We start from the raw sequence: 8,900 nt of genomic DNA on the forward strand, positions 1-8,900 counted from the left end.
ATGGTAAATCCTTCAATAAATTCCCATAGTTTTCTTGCTGAGTCTCTTGGGTTTTCTATGCATAGGGTCATATCATCTGCAAATAGGGATAGTTTTACTTCTGTCTTACCAATTTGGATGCCTTTGATTTCCCTTTCTTACCTTATTGCCTTGGCTAGGACTTCCAGTCCAATGTTGAACAGAAGTGGAGATAGAGGGCATCCTTGTGTGGTTCCTGTTTGTAAAGGAAATGGTTTCCGTCTTTCTCTTCTGAGGATAATGTTGGCTGTTGGTTTTGCATATATGCCCTTTTCCTTCTTCTTCTTCTTCTTTTTTTTTTAGGAATGGGTATATGATTTTACCAAATGCTTTTTCCACATCTGTTGATAAGATCATGTGATCCTGTTCCTTTATTTTATTTATTTGATGGATTATATTGATTGTTTTTCTAAGGTTGTTCCATTCTTGCATACCTGGTATGAATCCCACTTGGCTGTGATTTTTTTTTTTTGATATGTTGTTGAAGTCTATTGGCTAGGATTTTGTTGAAAATTTTCTGCATCTATATTCATGAGGGATATTGGTCTGTAGTTTTCCTTTCTAATGGTACCTTTGCCTGGTTTTCCTGGTATCAAGGTTATGCTTGCTTCATAAAATGAATTTGGGAGGAGTCCATCCTTTTCTATGTTCTGGAATAGTTTGAGTAGGATTGATGTCAGCTGTTCTCTGAATGATTAGTAGAATTCTCAAGTTAAACCATCTGGACCAGGGCTTTTTGTTGTTGATATTCTTTTTAGTGTCCTGTTCAATTTCTTCTTTTGTTATGGGTCTGTTCAAGTTTTCTACCTCACTCTGTGTTACTTTAACTAAGTAGTGTGTTTTTAGAAATCTGTCCATTTTTTCTAGGTTTTCTAATTTGTTGGAATACTATATTCTACATAGTATTCTGATATTCTTTTTATTTTTGTTGGTTCTGTCATAATGTCTCTCATTTCTTATTTGAGTTATTTTCCTTTTTTCTTTTGTTAAGTTTGCTAGTAATTTGTTGATTTTATTAACCTTTTAGAAGAACCAACTTCTAGTCTTGTTAATTTTTTCTATTGTCTATTTTCTGTTTCATTTATTTCTGCTTATACCTCTATTATTTCTTTTCTTCTGGTGACTGTAGGCTTTTTTGCTGCTCTTTTTCTAATCGTTGGAGATGTTGGGCTAAGGTGTTGATTTTGGCTCTTCTTTTTTGATGTATGCATCTATTGCTATAAACTGACCTCTGATCACTGCTTTTGCTGTGTCCCAAAGATTTTGGTATGTTGTGTTTTCATTCTCGTTTGATTCAAGGAATTTTTTAATTTTGTTTTTTTATTTCTTATATTACCCAGTTTTTTTCAGGGAGGGTGTTGTTCAGTTTCCATGTGTTTACTGCTTTTCTGTTGATCTTCATAGTGTTGATTTCTAATTTTATAGCATTGTAATCTGAGAAGATGCTTTGCAGTGTTTCAAACTTATTGAGGCTTGCTTTGTGCCCTAACATATGATCTTTCCTGGAGAATGGTCCATATGTACTGGAAAAAGAATGTATATTTTGCTGTTGTTGAATGGAGTGCTCTGTCTATAAGGTCAAGTAGGTTGATTGTATTGTTTAGTTCTTCTCTATCTTTGTTGTTTTCTTTCCAGTTGTCCTATCTCTAACTGAAAGTAGTGTATTAAAGTCTCCTACTATTACTGTAGAGTCACCTATTTGTCTTTTCAATTCTGTTAAAGTTTGACTTGTGTATTTTTTTTTTTTTTTTAGGTGTCATTCTTTGGGTATGTAGATACTTATTATGGTTATGTCCTCTTGTTCAATTGATCCTTTAATCATTACATAATGTCTTTCCTTGTCTCTTATAGTCATTTTTGTCTTAAAGTCTATTTTATCAGAAATTAATATTGCCACTCCTGTACTTTTTTGTTTGTCATTTGCTTATCTTTTTTTAACCTTTGACTTTTAGTGTAATTGACTTTGTGTCTAAAGTGAGTCTCTTGTAGACAGCATATTGATGGGTTATGTTTTCTTATCCAGTTTGCAACCTACTGTCTCTAGAGTGGTGCATTTAATCCATTGATATTTAGTGTTATTACTGACAAATATGAATTTGTTGATGCCATTTTGTTATGTGCTTTTTTGTGGTGTTGCTGATTTTTTTTGTTCCATTTGATTTTCTGTGCTGAGCTAATTTTGTTTGTGAATCTTGTTATCATCTCTTTTGCCATTGCTTTAGTATTTGCTAAATATTTGTGCTTGTCCTCTTTTGGCATTTTGATGCAAAGGTTTATTGTATTTCTTTCAGTTACCCTGTGATTTATTATTCTTTTCCCAAGTTTTAAACTGTCTGTTCTATCTTGCAATTGTCTTGACTACCTCACCATTTATAAGTTCTGTAAGTACACTATTCAGTCCCTCTGTTTGATTTGTAGTTGGCCTCCTTTATCAATTGATGTCTCTGTTTCCCTGTTTACAGTTTTGTAAGCTTGTTTTACTTTGGATACTTCTATAACTGGGTTGGTGTCATCATGTGTGTTACTCATTGATTTGCTCTTCCGTCTCTATTGGAAAGACTCCTTTTAACATATCTTGTAAGGTTGGTCTGATTTTAACAACTTTCCTTAATTCTGCTTATCTGGAAGTCTCCTAATTTCACCCTCAGACTTGATTGAGGGACAGTTTTGCTAGGTATATAATTCTTGGCTGGAGATAGTTTTCTTTCTTTTAGTTTTCTTTTGTATATATCATCCCATTGCCTTCTCACCTGCATGGTTTCTGCCAAGAAATCAGAGCTAAGCCTTATTGGTTATGCTTTATAGGTAACTTTTCATTTTTCCTGTGCTGCTTTCAGGATTCTTTCTTTGTCTTTGGTTTTGATGAGCTTGGTTATCATATGTATTGGTGATTTTCTTTTGAGGTCTATCCTTTTTGACGTTCATTGAAATTCTTGAATGAATATATTTTCATCTTTCAGCAATTAGAGAAATTCTCTTTCAACAAATCTTTGCCAACTTTCTCTGTGGTTTTATTTGTCTCTTCCTGTTCTGGAATTCTGATTACATGTATATTATTCCTCTTTATGGTATCCCACATGAATTCTAGGCTTCTATGTTTTCTTTGGATCTTTTGTCTGATTGATCCCTTAACAAAGTAGTATTGAGGTATTTGTCTTCAATCTCATTAATTATGTCTTCCAGTGATTTAATTCTACTCCTTTACTGCTTCAATGTATTATCTATTTCTGAAAACTTAGTATTCTTCTGGATTTCTATACATCATTTTTGTTTATTTTCTAATTTTTTTGTTTATTTTGTCAATTGGTTCTTTTATTGTTTTTGTAAGTTGTTCTAAATTTTTGTCTGTGCTTTCCTTCATTTTGCCAGTGTTTTCCTTGATCTTGTCAGTGTTTTTCTTTATCTACCTCTCAATCTGTTGAAAGTACCTAAACATAATTCATTTGAGTTCCTTATCTGGAAGTTCCTATGTTGCTTCTTCTTCAGGAATGTTTCCTGGATTTGTATCCTGGTCCCTTGTTTATCCTACTTTATCTTGCTTTATTGAATGGGCTGTGATGGCCTGTTGTCTCTGAAACATTGTGGTGTTGTTCTATTTATGATTAATGTGTGAAATAAGATGAGATTGTGTGCACAGATATCTGTTGGCTGTTCATAAGCAAAAGTTGACAGTGAGTTGAGCTTGTATTGGGTGTTGTCTATCATTGGTCAGTTGGTGCAAAAGCAAGTGGTGGCTCTCACTCAGTGGGTGGGGCTGTAGGAGGCGCAGGTATGGTTGGGTAACGTTGGACCAGTTGCTGTCTTCCATGCAGTTAGACAAAAAAGTAAAACACACACACACACACAATAAAAGCAAGAGGACAAAAAACTCAAACTGCATAAACAAACAAGAAAAAAAAAATTAATGCAATAAATTAGAAGAAGAAATTTAAAAATATATTAAGAAAAGATACAAGAAAGATTAGGAGAAAAAGAAGAAAATAAAAGCTATAATATCTGGGAAAGGAGGAATGAGAGAAAAGGGCAAGAGTAAAAGAATAATGAAGAAAAAAAATGGGAAAATTGCAAAAGGAAAAACAAGGGGTGGGAAGAACCAAAAGAAAGAAAAATGAAACCAGGGAAAGGGAAGAGAAAAAAAAAAATTCAGGAATGGGAAAGAGGGGGGAAAAAAGGAAGAAAGAAGGAAGATAAAAAGAATAAGTTTAAAACAAAAAACTGAAACCAAAACTGGGACATGAGGCACAGCACCCAGCCCTGTTAGGGCACAGATCAGGATAGAATTCCTGCTGGTCAAAAAGGTGGGTGGAGCAGGGGAATGGCCACACCTCTGTTCACCAAGAAGGTGTGGGGTATAAGAGTAACAAGGGGAATATTGCACCTTTCTAGTCATCAGGCTCCGGTGCAGCTACATGTGCTGTCCTTGGAAAGAGGAGCCCACTGCTATGTTGTCGTCTAGGTAAAAATGCCACTTGCCTATACTCAAAATGGCTGCACCCTCAGGACAGCTACTGGCAGTCCACAGGTTTGTTTGTCTCCTTCTTTGCTGTTTTGCTTTCTGGTTGTCAGGCAGCAATGCAGTCCTTGCCCACGTAGTCTTTAGTGAGCAGAGCCAATTCTTAAGTTGCTACCGGGACATAATCAAAATGGCTGTGGATAACCAGCAATCCACTGCCTTGTTTGTTTCCTCATTTACTGTTTTCATTCAGGTTCTTCTACTAGTTGGTATTTAATCCACTTCTTTATCCTTGTGTTCAAACCTCAGGGTTCCAGAATCATCCTCTGTATTGATTTCAATTGGTATCTCAAAGCTTTGTTGCAGAGGGTCTGTGTGGCTTGTCTGCCTATTCCACCATCTTGCCAGAATATCTTCACCTTGGTTCTTCAGTCAGGCACAACATTTCATAAGCAACACAGACACACTGAAACCAAGTCCTTCTCACTCAAGACCCTAATTGTCAATGAATTCTCAGATTGTTCAACAGAATCTGGTGGTAACATAGCTCATATGTAGGGAAGACATAGATGAAAAAGACACCAGACTTAACCTTGACACTCTGGGTAGTGTCAATAGGGGTTGAAAATGCAATATAATGAATATTTTGTAATGGCATTTTTGAAAGGTTAATTCTGCTTTTTTTATGTGAAGACTGGAGGAAAGGTTGATAGTGTACAAATGCTGCATAGTGAGTTGGCTATTTGAACAAGGTCTTGAGGGATGTGCAGCATTTCCTCAGCTGAAAGAGGCCTAGAGACATTTCAGACTGGGGGCAACATGCCCAAATGTGAAGGATGAGTCAAAGAATTTGATGTTCTTTAGGAAACTAAAAAAGGAAGGGGGCTAATATGAACTGATAGGCTATCATGTGCAACATAGATGTTTCACAAGTTATTGAATACTTACACCACCAGTAATGACAACATAATTTTCCCATGTTTTGAAAGATGAGGCTCATAACAACTGCTATGTGAAAGCTAGAATTCAAGTCTATGCCAGACTTCAGGGCTCTTTATTCTATACCACAGGGAACGGCATGCTATCAAGAAACATGGACATGTTGTCCCTCAGAGGAAGAGGGATGTCTCTTTATCTGAAATAGCTAGAAAGGAAAGGACAGATACAAGTGTGGAAGAGAAGGAAGTTGAGGGAAGAATTCTTACACATATGTAAAGGTCAGGCCAGGTCATCCTTTGACAGTAAATAGGGCAAAGATGGGATGTGAGAATGATAAGAATTTTGAACAGAAGCATGAAGAATGATAAAGGAATTTTTATGGTTGACAAGGTAGACATGACAGATGGCTAATGGGATGAAGGACTTTGAAGTTCTGGAATGAAAAACCAAGATGGGACTATATTCATTTATTTGGCAAGCAGTTAACAAGCATGTACCATATACTAGACACTGAACTAGACACTGAAGGGAAAGATAAATAAGAAATGAAGCCCTATCACTGAGAAGTTTAGCTGATCAAGAAGATAAAGACTTATGAAAAACTCTATGCAAGTAAGTATTACATTTCCTAAGACAAAAATGTATATGTGAGCATTTAGGAAGGGGGGCAATGAGAGGGGTTAAAATTCCATCTGTGTGTATGGGGAGAGTGCCAAGAAAGACTTCAGAAGGAGGTGCTCTAAAAGTGTCCTTGTTCTGAGTTGCTGCTTATCCAAATAGGTAGGGATGACCTGGTGGCTCTGCCCAACTTTATTTCAAATTACTCAGCAAAAGGAAAACAAAGAATAGAGATAGAATTAAAGCCACTGTAGCAAAATGATAATAATTGGTGAACCTATATAGATATGCTCATTATAATATTTTTCAACTTTTCTGTAAGTTAAATTTTTTTAAAACAAAAAGTGATGGGAATAAAAAGATGTTCCTTAAAATGATTTATTTTCCACTAGTAGACAAGAGCTAAGGATGTTGGGAGAGTGGAAAAATGAGAAGGTTCTTCAGTAGAAGTACAGCATGAGGGGGAGAATTGGTATGGGCTGGAATGACAAGCAACAACATTCATAATGGTTAGCACTTCGAATACAGTGGGGAGAAGTGTGGGATGAAGCAGAGAGGGCCCAGTCATGGGCAGAAGAGGGAACTATTCAATAGGTCCAGGAACTATGATGTTAAAGTTTGAGGAGACCCTTCTTTCTCAATCTTCTTTAAAGGGTCTCACACTGTAGGTTCCAAAAAGCTTTTGGTTTCTTTGAGTATGCAGAAAGAGGTGGATAGAAGGCAGAGTGGCATTTATCGCATTGATTTTCTAATTTCTGAGATGTATGAAACTAGAGCAAGCAGCTAGGAGCAGAATAGAGCCCATATATTACCTAGCTTTTTGCAAATAAGATGTTAGAATACTGTATAACTTATACACAGCTGAATGGGAATTAGTTGGCCAAGAGACCAGACTGTAAAAAGTCAGATTCAATTGTAGTTTTAATGCTTTCCAGTATTAGATCAATTAGCTGTTTATAGTATGACCAAGGACAAACTGACCCAAGTTATTTGTGCATCATTAACACTGCATTGTTTTATATTATTGCTTTACTAGTGTTTACCAGGTTAGAAGGTACATAGGATCCCTGGTGGCACAGTGGTTAAAGCTCGGGTACTAACCACAAGGTTGATGGCTCAAAGCTATCACCACATGGGACAAAGATGTGGTAGTTTGCTACCATAAAGACTTCCCCCCAAAATAAAACCCACTGCCATTGAGTCAAATCTGACTCACAGTGACCCCCATTGGGTTTCCAAGGCAGTACATTTTTATGTAAGTAGATTGCCTGGTCTTCCTTCTGTGGAGTGGCTGGTGGGTTTGAACTGCCAACCTTCTGGTTAGCAGTCAAATGCCTTAGGCACTGTGTCACCAGAGCTCCTTTACCATAAAGACATAGAGCCTTGAAAATATTATTGGACAATTCTAGTTTGTTCTGTAGGATCTCTACAAGTTGGAATCAACTCTACAGCAGTAGGTTTTGGGACAAGGCACATAAAGGGGCAATAAAGCCAATGAGGTTCAGTATAAGTACTACTTCAGAACAATCCTGAAGACAAAGAAATACCTCCATAATTGTATTATAAGGCATTAACTTTTCCAAAACAAATTTTATGAAGATTTTAATTAGTTATATTTGTTTAAGAAAACTTTAAAGACTTAAAACCTATATATGAAAAGATAGTAACGGAGAACAAGCAAATAGGAGGAGATTGAAAAAAAAAAAATGCAAAACCATACCCATTGTTGAGAAGTAGATTCACACTCACAGTGACCCTAGAGGACAGAGTAGAACTTCCTGAAAGGGTTTCCAAGACTGGGAATCTTTACAGAAGAAAACTGCCTCATCTCAGAGTGGCTGGTGGGTCTGAACAAATGAGCTTTTAGTTAGCAGCTAAATGCTTTAGCCACTACACCCCCAGAGTTCCTTGAAACTTCATTCATTATCAAGTTGACAGAGTTCTCTGAGCTTCACAGGGATCGTGCAATCTGAAGAATTAAGTGTCTTCATGCAACCCTCTATGAAGTGTGAGGCCTGCTATACTAGAGCATACTTAGCCCTGCATAAAACTAAACTATGGTTTGCTTGAATAGTGGTTTTAAATACCAAATATTTTGTGTTTCAGAAAATCAAAACTTAGAATGACAAGTTTGTTAAGGATGATGATGATTTTTCTATTTATTCTCGCTGTGTGGCAACGTACTCTAAAATTCAGAGACTGTAAAACAACTGTTTTATTATGCTCACAGATTCTGTGGGTCAGGAATTTGGACAGAACACAATGGGGATGGTTTTGCTGTACTCCATGATTTCTAGTGCCTCCTGTGGAAAGACTTCAAGACTGGCGGTGACTGAACAGATGGTGCTGGGATCATCTGGAGTCTACTTCACTCATATGTTGGATGGCTGGGCTGGGCTGGCTCAAAGGCTGAGCTCAGTTAAGATTGTTCTTTGGTGTGCCTGTGAGTGGTCTCCCATGGGATCTGAGCTCTCTAACAGCAAGGCGACACAAACTTGCTTGCTGAAAGTGAAGAGGACTTGAAGCACTTACTGATAAAGATTAAAGACTAAGTTCTACAGTACAGATTACACCTCAACACACACACACACACAAGTCCTCACAACTGGACCAAGAAGAAGCATCATGATAAATGGAGAAAAGATTGGAGTTGTCAAAGATTTCATATTACTTGGATCCACAATCAACACCCATGCAAGCAGCCATCAAGAAATCAGATGACATAACATATCTGACAAGGGACTTATCTCTAGAATTTATAAAAAAACTCCAACACCTCAATAACAAAAAGACAAATAATCCAATTAAAAAATGGGCAGAAGACATGAATAGACACTTCACCAAGGAGGATATTCAAGCGGCCAACAAACAT

The sequence above is a fragment of the Orycteropus afer genome, unplaced genomic scaffold (genome assembly GCF_000298275.1).
Source record: "Orycteropus afer afer isolate SDZICR_OR568_19922 unplaced genomic scaffold, OryAfe1.0 scaffold00026, whole genome shotgun sequence".
In the NCBI taxonomy this organism is placed as follows: domain Eukaryota; kingdom Metazoa; phylum Chordata; class Mammalia; order Tubulidentata; family Orycteropodidae; genus Orycteropus; species Orycteropus afer.